Consider the following 22,929-nt stretch of genomic DNA (forward strand, 5'->3'; position numbering starts at 1 on the left):
TTGAATACATTAAGTAGCCAACCTCCCACAGCCTGATGAGCTCTTGCCTGCTGCCCAGAAAAGCCAATGCACTGAGAACAGCAGATAATGCTGAAAAGAAAGAGTTTAATATCACAGGACCAGCCAAGCAGGACAGGAGGCATTTCTCAAATTCATGTCCCCAACAATTTGGAGGCTAGGGTTTTTAAGGGCATTTTGGCAGACAGGGGTCTAGGGAACTGAAACAATTGATTGGCTGGGGATAAAATCACAGGAGTGTTTAAATTGTCTTTGCACAGTCTAATCAGTTCCTGGGAGCGGGGCGTCTCAGGACCAGGTAGCATCTCTTGCGCTGCCAAAATGCTAAATCTGAAAAATATCTCCAAGACTAGTTCTTTAGGTTTTACAAATAGTGATGTTAATCCATTTGAGTAGTTGGGGAAGTTACAAATCTTGTGACCCCCAGTTACATGACTCTGGGACAGCAAGCAACTTATAGAAAAGCAAGCTTGTCTGGGCACAGTGGCTCACATCTGTAATTCCAGCACTTTGGGAGGCTGAGGTGGGTGGATCACCTGAGGTCAGGAGTTTGAGACCAGCCTAGCCAACATGGTAAAATCCCATCTCTACCAAAAATACAAAGTTAGCTGGGTGTGGTGGTGCATGCCTGTAATCCCAGCTACTTGGGAGGCCAAGGCAGGAGAATTTCTTGAACCTGGGAGGCAGAGGTTGCAGTGAGCCGAGACTGTGCCACTGCACTCCAGCCTGGGCAACAAGAGCAAAACTCTGTCTCAAAAAGAAAAGAAGAGGAGAGGAGAGGAGAGGAGAGGAGAGGAGAGGAGAGGAGAGGAGAGGAGAGGAGAAAAGAAAGCTAAACAATGACAGGTTATTGTTTAACTATGCCTATTCTTTAGCAAAGTTCCAGTCCCTACCGTGATTCTAATCTTGTTTTATGAAAGCATCTTCAATCTCCAAACATGGAAGGGGGTCAGTTTTCCTTGCCTCAAAGTTTAACTATAAACTAAATTCCTCTCATAGTTATCTTGGCCTCCATACCAGAATAAGCAAAAAGCAATTTAGCCTGTGAGATTAGAAGCGAGATGCAATTGGTCATGTTAGAGTTGTCTCTCATTACTGGCCTGGCGTGATGGCTCATGCCTGTAATCCCAGCACTTTGGGAAGCTGAGGCAGGCAGATCACTTGAGGTCAGGAGTTTGAGACCAGCCTAGCCAACATGGCGAAACCCTGTCTCTACTTCAAAAAAAAAAATACAAAAATTAGCTGGGCATAGTGGCGTGCAACTGTAATCCCAGCTACTTGGGACACTGAGGCAGGAGAATTGCTTGAACACGGGGGGCAGAGGTTGCAGTGAACCAAGATTGCACCACTGCACTCTAGCCTGGGTGACAGAGCAAGACCCTGTCTCACAAAAAAAAAAAAAAAAAAAAAAAAAGAAAAGATTTATCTCTTGTTACTTATAATTCTGCAAGGGTGGTTTCAGATCCAGGGAGTGATCAGGACCTGGGAAGATTTATGAGTCATCAACTTATAGATGGTAGTTAAAACCAAGGGAAGTGATAAGGCCAAATATGCTCAGACACTAAAATATTAATGGATAAAAAGTAATGCCAATTTCTTTATGACAAACTTCTGGTGAATAGTGAATAACCTAAGTTCCAGTAACATAATTTCCCCCCATGGTATTTTTTTTGGTGGGCTGGAATGTAGGGTTTCACTCCTATCACCCAGGCTGGAGTACAGTGACATGATGTTGGCTCACTGCAACAACCTCTGCCTCCCAGGCTCCAGTGATCCTCCCACCTCAGCCTCCCAAGTATCTGGGACTACAGGTACGTGCCACTGTACCTAGTTAATTTTTGTTTTTGTAGAGACAGGGTTTTGCCATGTTGCCCAGGATGGGATTTAACTCCTGAGCTCGAGTGATCCACCTGCCTCGGCGTCCCAAAGTGCTGGGAATATAGGCATGAGCCATCGCTCCTGCACATCCCCCATGATATTTAATAAAGCTTCATTTAGTTTTCCATTTCATTTTTTATTCCATTTAAAAACTTTTAAATGCAACAAGAAAGGAGCAGTGGGGGACAACTATATAGTAAGGAAACCTGTCAAATACTAACTCAGCTTGTTTATCAAGGTTAACACCATCACTGACAGGTCATGTGATGTGGTTTGGATCTGTGTCCTGGCCCAAATCTCATGCTGAATTGTAATCCCCAATGTTGGAGGTGGTGCCTGGTGGGAGGTGATTATATGATGGGGGTGAACTTCTTGTGAATGGTTTGGCACCATCATTTTGGTGCTGTCCTCATAATAGTGAGTGAGTTATTGTGAGACCTGGTCATTTAAAAGTGTGTGGCACCTCCTTCCCCTCTCTTTCTTGCTCCTGCTTTCACCATGTGACATGCCTGCTCTCCCTTTGACTTCCACCATAATTGGAAGCTTTCTGAGGTCTCCCAAGAAGCTGCTATGCTTCCTGTACAGCCTGCAGAACCATGAGCCAATTAAACCTCCTTTCTTTATAAATTACCCAGTCTCAGGTATTTCTTTATAGCAGTGCAAGAACAGACTAATACAGAAAATTGGTATCAAGGAATGGGGCATTGCTATAAAGACACCTTAAAATGTGGAAACAACTTTGGAACAGGCAGGGTAACAGGCAGAGGTTGGAAGAGTGTGGAGGGCTCAGAAGAAGAAAAGATAATGAGGGAAAATTTGGAATGTTCTAGAGACTTGTTGAATAGTTGTGACCAAAATGCTGATAGTGACATGGACAGAGATTGGACAGGCTGAGGAGGTCTCAGATGGAAATGTGGAACTTATTGGGAACTGGAGCAAAGGTCACTTTTGCTATGCTTTAGCAAAAAGCTTGGTTGAATTGTGCCCCTGCCCTAGGGATCTATGGAATTTTGAACTTGAAAGAGATGATTTAGGGTATCTGGTGGAAGAAATTTCTAAGCAGAAAAGTGTTCAAGACGTGGCCTGGCTGCTTATAATAACCTATAGCTCATATGTATGAACAAAGAAATGACCTAAAACTAAAACTTATATTTAAAGGGGAAGCAGAGCATTAAAGTTTGGAAAATTTGCAGCCTGGCCATGTGGTAGAAAAGAAAGGCCCATTTTCAGGAAAGAAATTCAAGCAGGCTGCAGAAATTTTCATAAGTAAAGAGGAGCCAAGTGATAACATCCAAGACAATGGGGGAAGAGCTTCAAAGGCATTTCAGAGACCTTCAAGGCATCCCCTCCCATCACAGGCCTGGAGGTCTAGGAGGACAAAATGGTTTGTGGGCCAGGCACAGGGCAGCCTTGGGACACTTCTCCCTGTGTCCCAGTCACTCTAGCTCCAGCTGTGGCTCAAAAGGGCCCAAGTACAGCTTGGGCCATTGCTTCAGAGAGTGCAAGTCATAAGTCTTGACAGTTTGCAATATGGTGTTAAGCCTACAGGTGCACAGAATACACAAGTTGAGGCTTGGGAGCCTCTGCCTAGATTTCAGAGGATGTATGGAAAACCCTGTATGTCCACGCAGAAGCCTGCTGCAGGAGTGAAGCCCCCAGGGAGAACCTCTTCTAGGGTGATGCAGAGGGAAAATGTGAGGTTGGACCCCATACAGAGTCCCCACTGGGGTACTGCCTAGTGGAGCTGTAAGAACCAGACCCTGGAATGGTAGATCCACTGGCAGCTTGCACCCTGTGCCTGGAAAGCCATAGGCACTCAATGCCAGCCCCTGAGAGCCACTGTTCTGGGGGCTGAACCAGCAAAGCCACAGGTGCAGAGCTGCCCAAGGCCTTGGGAGCCCCTTCTCTTGCATCAGAGTGCCCTGAGGCCGGGCGCGGTGGCTCAAGCCTGTAATCCCAGCACTTTGGGAGGCCGAGACGGGCGGATCACGAGGTCAGGAGATCGAGACCATCCTGGCTAACACGGTGAAACCCCGTCTCTACTAAAAATACAAGAAAATTAGCCGGGCGAGGTGGCGGGCGCCTGTAGTCCCAGCTACTCGGGAGGCTGAGGCAGGAGAATGGCATAAACCCGGGGAGGCGGAGCTTGCAGTGAGCCGAGATCGCGCCACTGCACTCCAGCCTGGGGCACAGAGCAAGGCTCCGTCTCAAAAAAAAAAAAAAAAAAAAAAAAAAAAAGAGTGCCCTGGATGTGAGACATGAATTCAAAAGAGATTATTTTGGAGCTTTAAGATTTAATGGTTGCCCTGCTGGGTTTTGGTCTTGCGTGGTGCCTGTGGCCCCTTTCTTTTGGCTGATTTCTCCCTTTTGAAATAGGAGTATTTACCCCAGGGGTGTTCAATCTTTTGGTTCCCTGAGCCACAGTGGAAGAAGAATTGTCTTGGTCCACACATAAAATACACTGACACTAGCAAGAGCTGATAAACTAAAAAAAAGTTGCAAAATATATCTCATAGTTCCTTAAGAAATTTGTGCTGAGCCACATCCAAAGCTGTCCTGGGCTACATGTGGCTCATGGGCCATGGGTTGGACAAGCTTGATTTACACAACAGCTATACCCCCACTGTATCTGGAAGTAACTAACTTGTTTTTGATTTTATAGACTCATAGGTGGAAGGGACTTCCCTTTTCAGATGAGACTTTGGACTTTGGACTTTGGGTTAATGCTAGAATAAGTTAAAATTTTGGGGGACTTTTGGGAATGCACGGGGTTGTTCTTTGAAATGTGAAAATGACATGAGATTTGGGAGAAGCTGGGGGTAGAATGACATGGTTTGGATCTGTGTTCCTGTCCAAATCTTATGTCAAATCTTAATCCCCAATGTTGGGGCCTGGTGGAAGGTAATTGAATCATGGGAGTGTTTCTCATGGATGGCTTAACACCATAACCCTGGTTGCTGTTCTCATGATAGTGAGTGAGATCTCATGAGATCTGGTTGTTTAAAAGTGTGTAGCACCTTCCCCCTCTCTCTCTTCCTCTTGCTCTGGCCATGTGAGATGCCTCACTTCCCCTTCACCTTCCACCATGATTATAAGTTTCCTGAGGCCTCTCCAGAAGCTGCCATGCTTCCTATACAGTCTGCAGAACCATCAGCCAATTAAACCGCATTTCTTTATAAATTACCCAGTCTCTGGTATTTCTTCATAGCAGTGTGAGAGAAGACTAATACCTCATGTTAATGGCAATGTACCCTTGATATTGAAACTGAGGACTAACCTGATTAGGCCCACCAAATTTAACGTACCTTGCTTGTCTTTATTAATTTGCTTTTAGTTGATTTTAAAACCTATATAGGTAAAAGTCACATTGCTAAGTAATACATAACTAAACGTCCACTAGCTTTCTTGTAGATAACATCTCTGATGCATAGGTCACCATGGTAATTGTTGCTTAAGTTGTTTTTCAGGAACTTAGAGAGTCAGTTTTGTCCAGTTCAAGTCAGCCGAGACCACCAAACTTTCAACTGGGCCTGTGTGAGCATCTGATGGGTCACCTTTTGATGTCAGAAGGCCAAAAACTCCACCCTCAGATCATGCTAATGCTGTAATTTTCTGAACATATATTCTACGAAGAGCCATGAAGTCTGATCGTGCTTGCACAGATGACCAATTACCTCACTTTTCCTTACTACAATCACCTTTCTCCATGCTTTGGACCATCTTGCTCCTCTATTCTATACATATCCCTAAATTCCATCTTCAGGGAGGCAGATTTGAGACCTGTTTTCCCATATCCTTGTTTGGCTGCCTCATGAATAAACTCTCTGCTGCAAAACTAATCATCTCAGTGATTGACATACTGCCTGACAGGAAGAAGAAGCCTGGTTCAGTAACAACATCATGGAATGAGAATGGTATTTCACCTCTGTGATTTTTTTCAAAACCTATGACCCCAGTCTAACCATGAGAAAAACACTAGACAAACACAAATTGAGGGACATTTGCAAAAACAAACAAACAAACCCTGGCCAGTGCTTCTCAAAACTGTGAATGTCATCAAGGACAACAAAGTAAGAGAAACTATCAGACCAGAAGAGGCTAGGGAGACATGATGACAGAATGTAACGTGGTATCATGAAGAGGATCCTCAAACAGCAAAAGAACTTTGGGGAGAAAACTGGTGAAATGCTAATAAAATGTTTAATTTATAGTCATGTACCAACGTTGATTTCTTAGTTGTGATATATGTCCCATGGTAATATAGGATGTTAACAGTAGGAGAAACTGATTACCTTTGGTGGTTCCAAAATGGTCAAATAGGAACAGCTCCAGTCTACAGCTCCCAGCATGAGCGACACAGAAGACGGGTGATTTCTGCATTTTCAACAGAGGTACCGGGTTCATCTCACTGGGGCTTGTTGGATAGTGGGTGCAGGACAGTGGGTGCAGTGCACCGAGTGTGAGCCAAAGAAGGGTGAGGCATCGCCTCACCAGGGAAGCGCAAGAGGTCCGGGAATTACCTTTCCTACCCAAGCGAAGTTGCGACAGTTGGCACCTAAAATTTGTGTCACTCCCACCCTAATACTGCGCTTTTCCAATGGTCTTAGCAAACAGCACACCAGGAGATTATATCCCACACCTGGCTTGGAGGGTCCCACGCCCATGGAGCCTCGCTCACTGGTAGCACACCACTCTGAGATTGAACTGCAAGGTGGCAGCAAGGCTGGGGGAGGGGCGCCCACCATTGCTGAGGCTTGAGTAGGTAAACAAAGCAGTCAGGAAGTTCAAACTGCATGGAGCCCACCGCAGCTCAAGGAGGCCTGCCTGCCTCTGTAGACTCCACTTCTGGGGACAGGCATAGCCGAACAAAAGGCAGCAGAAACCTCTGCAGACTTAAATGTCTCTGTCTGACAGCTTTGAAGAGAGTAGTGGTTCTCCCAGCATAGAGTTTGAGATCTGAGAAAGGACAGACTGCCTCCCTAAGTGGGTCCCTGACCCCCGAGTAGCCTAACTAGGAGGCACCCTCCAGTAGGGGCAGACTGACACCTCATACAGCCAGGTACCCCTCTGAGACGAAACTTCCGGAGGAACAATCAGGCAGCAACATTTGCTGTTCAGTAATATTCACTGTTTTGTAGCCTCCACTGGTGATACCCAGGCAAACAGCATCTGGAGTGGACCTCCAGCAAACTCCAACAGACCTGCAGCTGAGGGTCCTGACTGTTAGAAGGAAAACTAACAAAGGACATCCACACCAAAACCTCATCCGTACGTCACCATCATCAAAGACCAAAGGTAGATAAAACCACAAAGATGGGGAAAAAACAGAGCAGAAAAGCTGAAAATTCTAAAAATCGGCACCTCTCCCCCTCCAAAGGAATGCAGCTCCTTGCCAGCAATGGAACAAAGCCAGACGGAGAATGACTTTGACGAGTTGAGAGAAGAAGGCTTCAGATGATCAAACTTCTCTGAGCTAAAGGAGGAAGTTCAAACCTATCGCAAAGAAGCTAAAAACCTTGAAAAAAGATTAGACAAATGGCTAACTAGAATAACCAGTGTAGAGAAGTCCTTAAATGACCTGATGGAGCTGAAAACCATGGCACGAGAACTATGTGATGAATGCACAAGCTTCAGTAGCCGATTCGATCAAGTGGAAGAAAGGGTATCAGTGATTGAAGATCAAATGAATGAAATGAAGCGAGAAGGGAGGTTTGGAGAAAAAGAGTAAAAAGAAATGGACAAAGCCTCCAAGAAATATGGGACTATGTGAAAAGACCAAATCTACGTCTGATTGGTGTACCTGAAAGTGATGGGAAGAATGGAACCAAGTTGGAAAACACTCTTCAGGATACTATCCTCCAGCCAGGCACCATGGCTCACACCTGCAATCCCAGCACTTTGGGAGGCTGAGGTGGGCAGATCACCTGAGGTCAGGAGTTTGAGACCAGCCTGGTCAACGTGGTGAGATCCCATCTCTACTAAAAATACAAAAATTAGCCAGGCGTGGTGACGCGTGCCTATAATCCCAGCTACCCAGGAGGCTGAGGCAGGAGAATCACTGGAACCTGCAAGGTGGAGGCTGTAGTGAGCCGAGATCATTCCACTGCACTCCAGCCTGGGTGACAGAACGAGACTCTGTCTCAAAAAAAAAAAAAAATTAACTCCATGTCAAAGACTTGAATGTGAAAAACAAAAAAACCTATATAAATCATTTAGGAGAAATTATAGGAGAATTTTTTTTACCTCAGGATAAAGATTTCTTAAGATTCCTTATCTTCTAACTACAAAATAAAATATTAATGAACATTAAAATTACAATGCAAATTAAAACAACAGTGAAATACACTAATTTATACCATCAAATTGGCTAGGATTTAAAAGTCTAGCAACAGCGGCCTTCGAGATGCTTTAGGCGGCTTGCCTTGGTCTCAGAATCGCTGCCGCCATGGCTAGTCAGTCGCAGGGGATTCAGCAGCTGCTGCAGGCCGAGAAGCGGGCAGCCGAGGTGTCTCCGAGGCCCGTAAAAGAAAGAACCGGAGGCTGAAGCAGGCTATAGAAGCAGCTCAGGCTGAAATTGAACAGTACCGCCTGCAGAGGGAGAAAGAATTCAAGGCCAAGGAAGCTGCGGCACTGGGATCCCATGGCAGTTGCAGCACTGAAGTGGAGAAGGAGACCCAGGAGAAGATGACCATCCTCCAGACCTACTTCCGGCAGAACAGGGATGAAGTCTTGGATAACCTCTTGGCTTTTGTCTGTGACATTCAGCCAGAAATCCATGAAAACTACCGCATAAATGGATAGAAGAAGAGAGAACACCTGTTCTGTGGAGTGGCATTTTAGATGCCCTCATGAATATGAAGCTTTAGCACAGCTCTAGTTACATTCTTATGAAATGGCATTAAATTATTTCCATATATTATACAGTAGGTCCTTCCACTTTTTGGACAGTAGCAAATCTAGCTTTTTTGTACAGACTTAGAAATTAAAGATTTCATCTTTTTACCTCATATTTCTTAGGACTTTAATGGGTATATGTTTTCTTTTTTTCCTATGCCTTTTGGCTCAAGCAACATGTATATCACTGTTGACTTTTTCTTTCTTAGATCTAGTTTTTAAAAAAAACACCACATAACCATTCTTTGAAGAAAGGAAGGGATTAAATATTTTTTTTCCCTAACACTTTCTTGAAGGTCAGGGGCTTTATCTATGAAAAAGTAGTAACTAGTTCTTTGTAACCTGTGTGAAGCAGCAGCCAGCCTTAACGTAGTCCATTCTTGCTAATGGTTAGAACAGTGAATACTAGTGGAATTATTTGGGGCTGCTTTTAGTTTCTCTTAATCAAAATCACTAGATGATAGAATTCAAGAACTTGTTACATGTTATTACTTGGTGTATCAGTAATCATTTAAAAGTAAAGACTCTGTCATGCAAAAAAAAAAAAAAAAGTCTAGCAATAGCAAGATTCGGAGATGTGGAAAAACTGGAACTCTCATACATTGCTGAAGAAATGGAGGCGTTGCCCTTAGCCCAGCCCAGAGGGCACCTGCGGCTTCTGAGAACAGTGGATGCCATATACCTCTAACACCTGCATCTCTTGGCTTGAAGGCTTTATCTGGTTGCAGGAGGAGTCTTGGCTTATGTGAGCGGGAGTCTGAGGTACTAGAGAATTAGCACCCTCAGGAGCAATTCTTAATCAATGTGGGGTGGGAGTTGGTGGAAAATGCCCCAGCTTCCTTACTCCTTGGTAGGACAATTCCGAGGTGTGCTTCTACCCATTCCCTTGGAGGGTACCCAGCAGGATGGAGCCCAGTTGCTCCCAGCTGTAACCGTCTCGTTACTGGTTTTCTTCCCTGTTCTATCTCACTTTCCTACTCCATCATCATATTTCTTGGGATCACCCTCAAGTAAGGAACGTGTGCTTATCTCATTATCTCAGTCTGTTTAGATGAACTCTGAGACAGAGGTCCTATGCAGCTTCAGCAAAGCCTTCTCTCAAGCCCCAGGCACAGTTCTTGCTACCTCCTCTATACTCCCTTTGCTCCAGCTCCTCACCAGCCTTTGTCATACTATCCTGGAGCCTTCCCAACTCCAGGTCTGACTGACTCACTTTGAACAGTTCAAAGTTGATGCCCTGTTATTTGTCTCCCTTGCTCCCAACATACCACAACTGCTCACCGAATGCCTGCTAAATGGGCTGAATTGTTTAAAGTTCTTCTTACATTTTAAGTTACCTCCCAAGAAACCTTGTACTACCCTTAGGTTGAGAACTATTTACAGGTGCTAAAATCAGGACACATAAAGGTGGTGACAAAGTCAGAATAAGTTTGTCCTCAGTTCAAACCAGAAATCAGCTAGGGAAAAAAAAATCCAATAATTTGTTAGATTTATGTATTAATTCTGAACAGTTTGCCTTTTTAAAATTGTTTAATTATGTTAGGTGCTTTTAGGGTGTATAGATGAACTGAGGTAATTATTAATCCATTTCTGCTTATTAATAAAATGCAGCTGGGCACGGTCGCTCATGCCTGTAATCCCAGCACTTTGGGAGGCTGAGGCAGGCAGATCGCTAGAGGTCAGGAGTTCAAGACCAACCCAGCCAACATGGTGAAACCCCATCTCTACTAAAAATACAAAAAATTAGCCAGGTATAGTGGCGTGCAGGGGAATCGCTTGAACCAGGGAGGCAGAGGTTGCGGTGAGCCAAGATGGCACCACTTATGTTCAATTTTCACCTCCACCACTCACCAGCTATATGACTTTGAGCAAGTCATTTAGCCTCTCTGCCCCTTGGTTTCCTCATGGAGATGAAAATATCCACCTAAAAGCTTTTAGGAAGAAATAGATAAAATGATACATGAAAGCTCCACAACAACGTGAAGGCTGGAACTGTGCCAGTTTGTTCATTATTGTGGTCCAATGCCTGGCACAGAGTATGCCCTCAATAAATATCTATTATAATTGAATGAATGAGTAGGTACCTAACAAATTGTAACCAGGTATCTTTTTGTCCAGGCAGATGTTTAGTAAGGATTTGTGCTGATGGTAATGACACTCTGCCTTGACATAGTCAGAAAAAAAATCACTACATCAAATCCAGGGATAGTGGCACACTAATCTAACATGCTGGGGTATTTGTGAAATGAACATTTCAACAGTATTGCTTGAGTTTAACATGGTGCTTCTCAAACTTTAATGTGCCTCTGAATCACCTGGGGATCTTATTTAAATGCAAGTTCTGATTTACTAGTTCCAGGTGAAGGCCTGACAACTCAGATGATGCTGAGACTGCAGGCTTGTGGACCTTCTTTTGAGCATCAAGGATCTAGGCAAAGGGTCAACAGTTTCCTGTAAGGAGCCAGGTAGTAAATATTGTAGTCGTTGTGAACTGTATAATCTCTGTTGCAACTTGCTCAACTCTGCCATTCTAGAACAAATGAGGCCCTTGACAATACACAAATAAATGAGCATGGTTGTGTTCTAATGAAACCATGTTTGCAAAAACAGGGGCAGACTGGATCTGGCCTGTGGGCCATAATTTGTCTCTTCCTGGTTTACTATATTTAAAATCAGTATACTATTCTTATAATAGATATCCATGAACTTGTCTCCTGAGCTCCTAATAATTCCCTCGTACAGTATATGGTAATTTCCCCTATCTACAGCCACCTTCCCCTACCCATAATCTATGTGGTTCCAGGAGCACAGCACCCATTGCCAAGTTCCTATGCGGAACTCGGACTCCCGACTCCAGCTGATTGGTGCCCAAGGGGCATCAATCACATTCCCTTCTGTAAAATATGCACCAGGGGCACTCTTTCATAGAAAACAAGATGAATGGCATCCTTTAGAGTTGTGTAGCTTGGCTGAACTGGGCACCAGTCTGAAGCTGGGTTACTCATGGACTTTCCTTAACACTCTGGAATTGAGTCTGGGAGATTCCTGCCTCAGTCTACGTGCCTATTCTTTTATTTTTGTTTATTTATTTATTTTTGAGACTTGGTCTTGCTCTTTCACTCAGGCTGGAATGCAATGGCATGATCATAGCTCACTACAGCCTCGATCCCCTGGGCTCCAGCAATTTTCCCACATCAGCCTCCTGAGTAGCTGGGACCACAGGCATACACTACCATGCCCAGCTAATTTTTGTATTTTTTGTAGAGACAGAGGTCTCACCATGTTGTCCAGGCTGGTCTCTAACTCCTGGGCTCAAGTGATCTGCCTGCCTCAGCCTTCCAAAGTGCTGGGATTATAGGTGTGAGCCACCATGTCTGGCCTGGAGGCCTTTAAAAAAAAAAAAAACAAAAAAAAACAAAAAAAAACAGTGGATTAGGATACAGAGAACGTTAGTGTCAGGTTCACAACTACGCCAATTGTCATGCTGGGGTCCGAGGGGAGTGGGTAGATGAGCAGAAAGAACACCCAGGGGGACCGTAAGCAGGTGAAAGATGATTTTATTCAGCAGCAGCTCTCATCAACAGCTCTCTCCAACAGCTCTCTCACACTGTCCGCCCTGTCTCGGCTGCTGGCTCCCACACACAGCTGCGTGGCTGGCTCTCCCTTGCCTTCAGGGTCAGCAGCTAAACTCTTTCTCTCTCTTGGCACGAGCAAGCCAAGCTGTGTCCTGGCTCCCCTCTGTCTGTCTGCAAAGATGGACTGCTTTGACTCTCTTTCTCTTTCTCTGGGCTCCATCATGCCTGTACATTGTTATCAGGGCAATTATACCTTTTACAGACAGTAGTGGCTTAGAGCCAAGGGATGGCCTTCCCATGTTATGGCTACACTGCTGTGATAACAAGTGGAGTTATACGCCTGTGCTCTAAACTCACTGATTCACTCGGGATGTTTACAGTGGCCTATCCTTGACCAAAGCACAGCCATATTCCTTACAGTGAGTAATGAGAAAGAATGAAGGAGATACACAGAGAGAAAGAGTGAGAGCTGGCAAGAGGGCTTCCTAAGATCTCTACAACACTGTAATCCTTGGCTCCAGGTTCTTCCTGAGGTTCTACCACTTCCTAGCCCTGGAGTTTCATGAGATGACCTGTATTCTTATATAAATTTATTTTTATCTTGCTTAAATCTAGTATAATTCTGTTGCATGCAAACCACAGTCCTAATGGCACTAGAGAACAATAAAAGAACATTTCAATAGAATTTAAATTTGGTAGGATTTTTTGAAAATTCAATTTGTAGAATGTTGCAGGAGCATATATTTTTGTTTGAAGCTGGATGTCCCTGACAATAGAGTATGTGAAATTTCATAAATATTAAATTACATCTGTATTCTAATAATCTACATAGTAATAAATCATGTCAGTTGTATAGGACTTCCTAGTCCCTTGCTTTTTGGTTAGGTTTCAGTGGCAGAGGGAAAAAAATTACTACTCCTTTGTACAGAAATGGATTTATTGTAGCCAGGCACAGTGACTCATACCTGTAGTCTCAGCACTTTAGGAGGCCGAGGTGGGTGGATTGCCTGAGGTCAGGAGTTCGAGACCAGCCTGGCCAACACAGTGAAAACCCGTCTCTACTAAAAACATAACAAATTAGCTGGGCGTGGTGGTGGGCACCTGTAATCCCAGCTACTCAGGAGGCTGAGGCAGGAGAATCACTTGAACCCCAGGAGATGGAGGTTGCAGTGAGCTGAGATCACACCATTGCACTCCAGCCTGGGCACAAGGGCAAAATTCCTTCTCAAAAAAAGAAAAAAAAAAAAAAGACATGGATTTAATGCAAGATATTAAATGGCTTACAATATGATTAGATGGGCTGGGGAAACTGTAGGCCAGTCTTCCAGAAACAACTCTCAAAGCCACACTCTAGAGCTGAGCTGTAAAGGAAGCTGCTGCTCCCACTAAGAATAGGAAACTACCAGCTGAATCAGGGATTAACACCTAGTAGCCACCAGCTCTCTGAAATCATGCCACTTCTTCCACTTCAGGAAGCTCCTGCCAAATTAGGGAGCCATCACTTGCACTTCCAGGTCCAGACCAAACAGCTCTATGACCACTGGGACCAGAAAGATGGATTCCTAAAACTCTTTCTCCCCTGGAACCATATAGAAGGTGAGTCTGCAGGTAGGGGAAATTACCATATACTGTATGAGGGAATTATTAGGAGCTCAGTTCCTTTTCAGGTCCCATGTGAATGCATTTGATTGAAGGAACCTAAGTCTCATTTAGAACTCTAACAGCAAAGGAACCTGGGAAACATAGTTTAAGCTTTTCAGTCTCTGCATTCCAGGAAGACACACCATAATGACATTGGAACAGATGATGAATGAGCTGGTCACAGAATAAGCCACACCCTAATTTACCACACAGTTGTAAAACAAAAATTATACTTTTGTGAACAAAATGTAAACATGAGCAAACAAGCAATAATACAGTAGTTCACTGTACTTGTCAGATTAATGCTGCATAATTTAGACTTCCTCTGTTTCTACCAGTGTTATACATCCATTCCTACTTAGGCAACTGGAATGGAATTTAACATCTGAATGATTATGATAAGTAAAGAGATTTATTCACTCACTTGTTTATTCAATAATATTTTTGGGTGTCTGCTGTGTGTGTATCAGGCATTACTTCTGTGCTGGGTTACAACAGGGAATAATGAATATTACATCTTACCGGGTCAAGTGATATGGTTTGGCTGTGTCCCCACCTAGATCTCGATTTGAATTGTATCTCCCAGAATTCCCATATGTTGTGGGAGGAACGCAGGGGAGGTAATTGAATCTTGGGGGCCAGTCTTTCCTGTGCTATTCCCGTGATAGTGAATAAGTCTAACGAGATCTGATGGGTTTATCAGGGGTTTCTGCTTTTCCTTCTTCCTCATTTTCTCTTGCTGTTGCCATGTAAGACGTGCCTTTCACCTCCCACCGTGATTCTGAGGCCTCCCCAACCATGTGGAACTGTAAGTCCAATTAAACCTCTTTTTCTTCGCAGTCTCGGGTATGTCTTTATCAGCAGCATGAAAACAGACTAATACAGTAAATTGGTACCAGTAGAGTGGGGTGTTACTGAAAAGATACCTGAAAATGTGGAAGTGACTTTGTAACTGGGTAGCAGGCAGAGATTGGAACAGTTTGAAGGGCTCAGAAGAAGACAGGAAAATGTGGGAAAGTTTGGAACTCCCTAGAGACCTGTTGAATGGCTTTGTCCAAAATGCTGATTATGATATGGACAATAAAATCCAGGTTAAGGTGGTCTCAGATGGAGATGAGGAACTTGTTGGGAACTGGAGCAAAGGCGACTCTTGTTATGTTTTAGCAAAGAGACTGGTGGCATTTTGCCCCTGCCCTAGAGATTTGTGGAACTTTGAACTTGACAGAGATGATTTAGAGTACCTGGTGGAAGAAATTTCTATTTGTTTTATTTTGCTTTTTTGAGACAGAGTCTAGCTTTGTCACCTAGGCTGGAGTGCAGTAGTGCAATTTCAGCTCACAGCAACCTCCACCTCCCAGGTTCAAACGATTCTCTTGCCTCAGCCTCCAGAGTAGCTGGGATTAGACACCTGCCACCACACCCAGCTTTTTTTTTTTTTTTTTTTTTTTTTTTGTATTTTTAGTAAAGACAGGGTTTCACCATGTTGGTCACGCTGGTCTTGAACTCCTAACCTCAAGTGATCCATCCACCTCGGCCTCCGAAAGTGCTGGGATTACAGGTGTGAGCCACCACGCCGGGCCAGGCAGAAGAAATTTATAAGAAGCAAAGCCTTCAAGAGGTGACTTGGGTGCTGTTAAAGGTATCCAGTTTTATAAGGGAAACAAAGCATAAGAGTTTGGAAAATTTGCAACCTGACTATACAATAGAAAAGAAAAATCCATTTTCTGGGGAGAACTTCAAACCAGCTGCAGAAATTTGCATAAGTAGCAAGGATCCTAATGTTAATCCCCAAGACTGTGGGGAAAATGTCTCCAGACCATGTCAGAGAGCTTCACGGCAGCCCTGCCAACACAGGCCCAGAGACCACTCAGGAGGAAAAAGTGGTTTCAGGACAAGGCCCAGGGTCCTAGTGCTGTGTGCAGTCTAGGGACTTGGTGCCTGTGTCCCAGCCACTCCAGCCATGGCTGAAAGGGGCCAATGTATGGCTTGAGCCGTGACTTCAGAAGGTGAAATCCCCAAGCCTCGGCAGCTTCCACGTGGTGTTGAGCCTGCGGGTGCACGGAAGTTAAGAACTGAGGTTTGGGAACCTCCACCTAGATTTCAGAAGATGTATGGAAACACCCGGATGCCCAGGCAAACGTTTGCTGCAGGGGTGGGGCCCTCATGGAGAACCTCTGCTAGGGCAGTGCAGAAGGGAAATGTGGGGTCGGAGCCCCCATACACAGTCCCTACTGAGGACACTGCCTAGTGGAGCTGTGTGAAGAGGGCCACCATCCTCCAGATCCTAGAATGGTAGATCCACTGGCAGCTTTCACCGTGCATCTGGAAAAGCCGCAGACACTCAATGCCAGCCCATGAGAGCAGCTTGGAGAGAGGCTGTACCCTGCAAAACCACAAGGGCAGAGCTGCCCAAGACCATGGGAACACACCTCTTGCATCCGTGTGACTTGGATGTGAGACATGGAGTCAAAGGAGATCATTTTGGGACTTTAAGATTTGACTGCCCTGACTGGGTGCTGTGGCTCACGCCTCTAATCCCAGCACTTTGGGAGGCTGAGGCAGGCAGATCATGAGGTCAGGAGATCGAGATCATCCTGGTAACACCGTGAAACCCCATCTCTACTAAAAAAATACAAAAAGATTAGCTGGGCATGGTGGCAGGCACCTGTAGTCCCAGCTACTCGGGAGGCTGAGGCAGGAGAATGGTGTGAACCTGGGAGGCGGAGCTTGCAGTGAGCTGAGATCGTGCCACTGCACTCCAACCTGGATGACAGAGCGAGACTCTGTCTCAAAAAAAAAAAAAAAAAAAAAAAAAAAGATTTGACTGCCCTGCTGGATTTTGGACTTGCATGGGCCCTGTAACGCCTTTGTTTTGGCTAAGTTCTCCCATTTGGAACAGCTGTATTTACATAATACCTGTACCCCCATTGTATCTAGGAAGTAATTAGTTTGCTTTTGATTTTACAGGCTCATAGGCGGAAGGACTTGCCTTGTCTCAGATGAAACTTCGGACTGTGGACTTTTAGGTTAATGCTGAAATGAGTTAAGACTTTGGGGGACTGCTGGGAAGGCATGATTGGTTTTGTAACATGAACACGTGAGATTTGGAGGGGCCAGGGTTGGAATGATAAGATTTTGCTGTGTCCCCACCCAAATTTTGACTTGAATTGTATTTCCCAGAATTCCCACATGTTGGGGGAGGGACCCAGGGGAGGTAACTGAATCGTAGGGCTTGGCCTTTTCCGTGCTATTCTCATGATAGTGAATAAGTCTCACAAGATCTGATGGGTTTATCAGGGGTTTCCACTTTTGCTTCTTCCTCATTTTCTCTTGCCGCCACTGTATAAAGAAGTGCCTTTTGCCTCCCGCCATGATTCTGAGGCCTCCCCAGCCATGTGGAACTATAAGTCCAATTAAACTTCTTTTTCCTCCCAGCCTTATGTCTTCATCAGCAGCATAAAAACAGACTAATACATCAAGATTCCTTATGAAAATTCTCTTTATCCCTTATAAGGCTGAAATGATTCAGAGGGTTCTGTTGACAGAGACAAAAACAAAGCAGCTGCAGTGGTTGATTACCCTTAAATATTTGGCTTTTTTTTTTTTGAGACGGAGTCTCACTCTGTCCCCCAGGCTGGAGTGCAGTGGCCAGATCTCAGCTCACTGCAAGCTCCGCCTCCTGGGTTTACGCCATTCTCCTGCCTCAGCCTCTGAGTAACTGAGACTACAGGTGCCCGCCACCTCACCCGGCTAGTTTTTTGTATTTTTTAGTAGAGACGGGGTTTCACCGTGTTAGCCAGGATGGTCTCGATCTCCTGACCTCGTGATCCGCCCATCTCGGCCTCCCAAAGTGCTGGGATTACAGGCTTGAGTCACCGCGCCCAGCAAATATTTGACTTTTTTAACCCAAAGAGTACAAACTTTTGGTCAAAGCATGTAATAAAATGTAAATCAACTATTGCCTTAAAGATTGGGTAAAAATCTACATTTAAGATTTAAAAAAAAAAAAAACCTTCCTTGACCAAAATTTCATCGTGATTTCATGATCCATAAGCATTGTGCCTTGTATGCCAACTAATCTCTGGCAGTGGATAGTGGAAGTACATGTATAATTAATCTTTCCTCACACTGAAATCACTCAACCAACACAGTCTTTCAAGGATTAGATATCTGTGCTATCTTGTTTGTGTTTTTACTCCAATTTGTATGGATGAGAAAGTCCATAAAGTACAGAGAAAATGTAAAAGAAACTTTCAGGCACCTGTTGGAATTATTACTAATGTAATTCCTGATTTATTTCTGCTATGGTTTCAATGTGTCCCCCAAAGTTCATGTGTTATAAAATTAATCTTTAAGGCCAGGCACAGTGGCTCATGCCTGTAATCCCAGTGCTTTGGGAGGCCGAGGAGGGAGGATCACCTGAGGTCAGGAGTTTGAGACAAGCCTGACCAATATGATGAAACTATGTCTCTATTAAAAATACAAAAATTAGCTGGGCATGGTGGCAGGCACCTGTAATCCCAGCTACTCGGGAGGCTGAGACAGGAGAATTGCTTGAACCTGGGAGGCAGAGGTCGCAGTGAGCCGAGATCACGCCATTGCACTCCAGCCTGGGCAACAAGAGTAAAACTCTGTCTCAAAAATTAAAAATTAATCTTTAAGGCAACAGTCTTGGGAAGTGGGGCTTGATAAGAGGTGGTTAGGTTCTGAGGGCTCTGCTGTCATCAATGGATTAATGTTGTTATCGCAGGAGCAGGTTAGTTATCATGATAGTGGGTTGTTATAAAAGCAAGTTCTGCCACCTCTTGCTCTCTTGCTCTCACATGCCCTCTCTTGCCTTTCCACTTTTCACCATGAGATGTTGCAGCAAAAAGGCCCTCACCAGAGGCAGACTCTCAATGTTGGACTTCACAGCCTCCAGAACTGTAAGAAATAAATTTCTGTTCTTTTAAAATTACCCAGTCTGGGCATGGTGTCTCACACCTGTAATCCCAGCACTTTGCAAGACTGAGGCTGGTAGATTGCTTGAACCCAGGAGTTCAAGACCAGCCTGGGCAACATGGCAAAACTCCGTCTCTACAAAAAATACAAAAATCAGCCAGGTGTGGTGGTATGTACCTGTGGATCCAGCTACTTGGGAGGCTGAGGTGGGAGGATCACTTGAGCCCAGGAGGTTGAGGCTGCAGTGAGCTGTGATCATGCCACTGTATTCCAGCCTGGGCAACAGAATGAGACCCTGTCTCAAATAAAAATAAAATAAAATAAAATAAAATAAAATAAAATAAAATAATCCAGTCTGTGGTATTCTGTGATAACAACACAAAATGCATGAAGACAATGCCAAACCAAAAGAAAAGAAAAAATTGTTCATGAATATGCTGATTTGTTTATTCAGTATTCATCGCAAAACTAACTATTTTGTGATTAGCTATCCATTGCTACATAATAAATTATCCCAGAACTTAGAGGCTTAAGACAACAATCTTTTTTTTTTTTTTTTTTGAGACGGAGTCTCGCTCTGTCGCCCAGGTTGGAGTGCAGTGGCCGGATCTCAGCTCACTGCAAGCTCCGCCTCCCGGGTTCAGGCCATTCTCCTGCCTCAGCCTCCCGAGTAGCTGGGACTACAGGCGCCCGCCACCATGCCCGGCTAAATTTTTTGTACTTTTAGTAGAGACGGGGTTTCACCATGTTAGCCAGGATGGTCTCAATCTCCTGACCTCGTGATCTGCCCATTTCGGCCTCCCAAAGTGCTGGGATTACAGGCTTGAGCCACCGCGCCCAGCCAACAACAATCATTTATTATCTCTCACAGGATATAAGTTGGTGTGGTGGTCTGGCTGAGAATCCCTTGTGAGGTTACAGTTCAGATGTCAGCCAGAACTGCAGCTATCTGAAAGCTTGACTGGGGCTGGAGGATCCACTTTCAAGGTAGCTTTCTCCCATCACTGGCAAGTGGGTGCTGGCTGTTTGTGGGAGGCCTCAATTCCTCTCCAGGTATCACCTAGAGAGGAATTGAGGCCTCCCACAGAATCTGGCTAATTCTTAGCCAGAGCCACCATACCAAGTTATATGCTGTGAGAGATAGTAAATGATTATCGTTGTTTTAAGCCTCTAAGTTCTGGGGAAATTTGTTATGTAGCAATAGATTAATAATAATACAATAATTTTGCGATGAATGCTGAGTGAATGAATTAGCATATTTATGAGCAATTTTTTGTTTGTTTTCTTTTGGTTTGGCATTGACTTAATCCATTTTGTGTTGCCATGACATAATACCACAGGGGTGTTCTGGTTTTCCTCAGTGACCTCCCAGCATGGTGTGACTTCCCCTGAATGAGTGATCCAAGAGTGAGAAAATGCAGGGAGGAAGCTGTATCTTCTTTAACCTAGCCTCAGAAGTCACACACAGTCACTTCCACCACAGTCTATTTGTTAGAAGGAAGTCACTAAGTCTGGCCTTACATTCACGAGGAGGAGAAACAAAGAGTGTTGGGCCAGGCACAGTGATTCACGCCTGTATCTCAGCACTTTGGGAGGCTGAGGTGGATGGATCATGAGGTCAAGAGTTCGAGACCAGTCTGGCCAACATAGTGAAACCCCATCTCTACTAAAAATACAAAAAAAAAAAAAAAAAATAGCCAGACATGGTGGCAGGCACCTGTAATCCCAGCTACTTGGGAGGCTGAGGCAAGGAGAATCTCCTGAACCCGAGAGGCGGAGGCTGCAGTGAGCCGAGATAGTACCACTGTACTCCAGCCCCAGAGACAGTGCGAGACTCTGTCTCAAACAAAACAAAACAAAACAAAACAAAACAAAACAAGAGTGTTAAAACATTTGTGGACTCTTTTTTTTTTTTTTTTTTTTTTTTTTTTTTGAGACAGGGTCTCACTCTGTTGCCTGGACTGGAGTGCAGTGTGGCACAATACAAAAATTAGCCAGGCCTGGTAGCATGCGCCATGAGGCTCACTGCTGCCTTAACTTCCTGGGCTCAAGTGATTATCCTAACCCAACCTTTTGGGTAGCTGGGACTACAAGCATGCACCACCATACCTGGCTAATTTTTTTATTTTTTTGTAGAGATGAGGGTCTCACTATGTTGCCTAAGCTGGTCTTGCACTCCTAGGCTCAAGCAATCCTCCTGCCTTGGCGTCCCAAAGTGCTGGGATTACAAGTATGGGCCACTGTGCCTGGCCTGTGGACATTTTTTTGCTACCACAACTATTTTGTGTAAGTACTGGGATAAATGCTGGGAGACCCGGTTTATAAAACAGGCATGGTCCTTCTGAAACTTACAGACAAGAAAGAGGAGAGAGGCTTTAATCAAATGAACACACAAATAAATGTAAAGTTACAACTGTGATAAGTTCTTGAAGGAATGATACACAGTGTGATGAGAGAGAATGATGGGGGATCTAGGGTATATCCAAAGAAGTGATGTTTTAGTCAAGATCCGAAGGAAGACTAAGGGCATCCCAAGCAGAAAGACGGGCACGTGCCTCCTATGGTAAGGAAGAACATGGCATGATGGAGGGTCTAAAAGGAGGCTATTGTGTCTGGAGCAGAGTGCAATGAAGACTGGAGAGGGAGGCAGGGACCCCCCACAAACTGGGCCCTGAGTCTGAGTGACCATGTGACCCTGGGACAGATGCTCCAGGCCACCTAACCCCCTCTTTTTATATTGCACCCACATATGAAGCTGCAGGAGCCCAGTACCCTGTTATTACCAAATCACTAGAGAAAGGCTCTCAACCACACTTGGCCTGTGTGTACCTCTTTCACCAAGGAATGCCTAAGATGAATTCCACCCAAAGGTGTCGCCTTACCTTTCTAACTCTCCTTGTAACTCTCTACCTGTTCTATACATCCTTTCAACTGACCCAGCCTCCTTCTTTGCTTTGGTCCCCAATCACTCCTCTGTATCCTCTTGAACTTCCACTCTAAGACCTACAAACTCCCTCAGATACCTATATCACCAAGGTTTTCTTAGAGTGGAACCTGCACTTCTATCTAAACAAAAATCTGGAGATGATTCTGGGCAGTTGGCAGAATAGGAAGAACCAAGAATATATCTCCCCACCTAGACAACAATTGCACTGTTAGATTCTGTCTAAAGTAAGTATTTTGGAACTCCAGGGTCTACTGAAGGCTTGCAACTTCCAGGGGAAGACTTGGTGATAAACTGTAGTTAATTTCAGTAAATTTCAACTGTTAGCACAGGAGCAGCTACCCATCTCCCACCCCCAAGGAGAATGGTACGATGTGTTCCTGGAGCAACCTGCACATAGTTTGTGGGAACCAGGATGGCTCTATTCTCCAAATGTCAGGGATCTGTGCTCTGATTGCTCATTACTGCTTCTGGTCACAGATGTGCAGACAGAGTCACAAGGCCATTGTTGTTGCACCTCCCTCCATTGCCACAAGTCCCTCCTCTACAGTTGAAGTGACTTCCTGGAGATTTAAAGGCCCAGCCAGGATCCTTTTCTTCTCTCTTCCAATTTTTTCTCCTTTTGGGAACCAGACACTGAAGACTAGGACATTAAAAAACAATTGCATATAAATTGGTTTTTATATGTTAAAATATATAAATTAAAATTTAAAAGTGTGCATGCCTAGGAAAAGGTGCAGTTTCAGAAAAGACCTGGGAAGACCTTAAGTTTTCATCTCAGGCTGATCTTTGACACAAAGACTGCCTGCGAAATTAAATAAATAAATAAATAAACAAAAACAATAACAAACCCCAGCAAACCCGGAGGAGAATCTGATTTCCAGAGTTTCCACATCAGATGCAAATGCCCAGTTTTCAACAATAGAATTACAAAACATTTTTGAAAAGCCAGGAAAATATGGCCCAAAGGAAAAAATAAATAAACAGAAACTATCCCTGAAAAAGACTAGATGGGTGATGTACTAGAGAAAGACTTTG

The 22,929-nt window shown here is 44.4% G+C and overlaps 1 pseudogene across 1 annotated transcript; it reads left to right on the top strand.

Annotated features, from left to right (window-relative positions):
- The first annotated feature begins 8,300 nt into the window (after positions 1-8,300).
- On the top strand, positions 8,301-9,008 carry LOC126961069 (V-type proton ATPase subunit G 1-like; annotated as a pseudogene). Its single transcript, XR_007728179.1, has one exon. The product of XR_007728179.1 is annotated as a V-type proton ATPase subunit G 1-like (transcript).
- Positions 9,009-22,929: the final 13,921 nt, after the last annotated feature.

This window comes from Macaca thibetana, chromosome 1, assembly GCF_024542745.1.
Source record: "Macaca thibetana thibetana isolate TM-01 chromosome 1, ASM2454274v1, whole genome shotgun sequence".
Classification (NCBI taxonomy): domain Eukaryota; kingdom Metazoa; phylum Chordata; class Mammalia; order Primates; family Cercopithecidae; genus Macaca; species Macaca thibetana.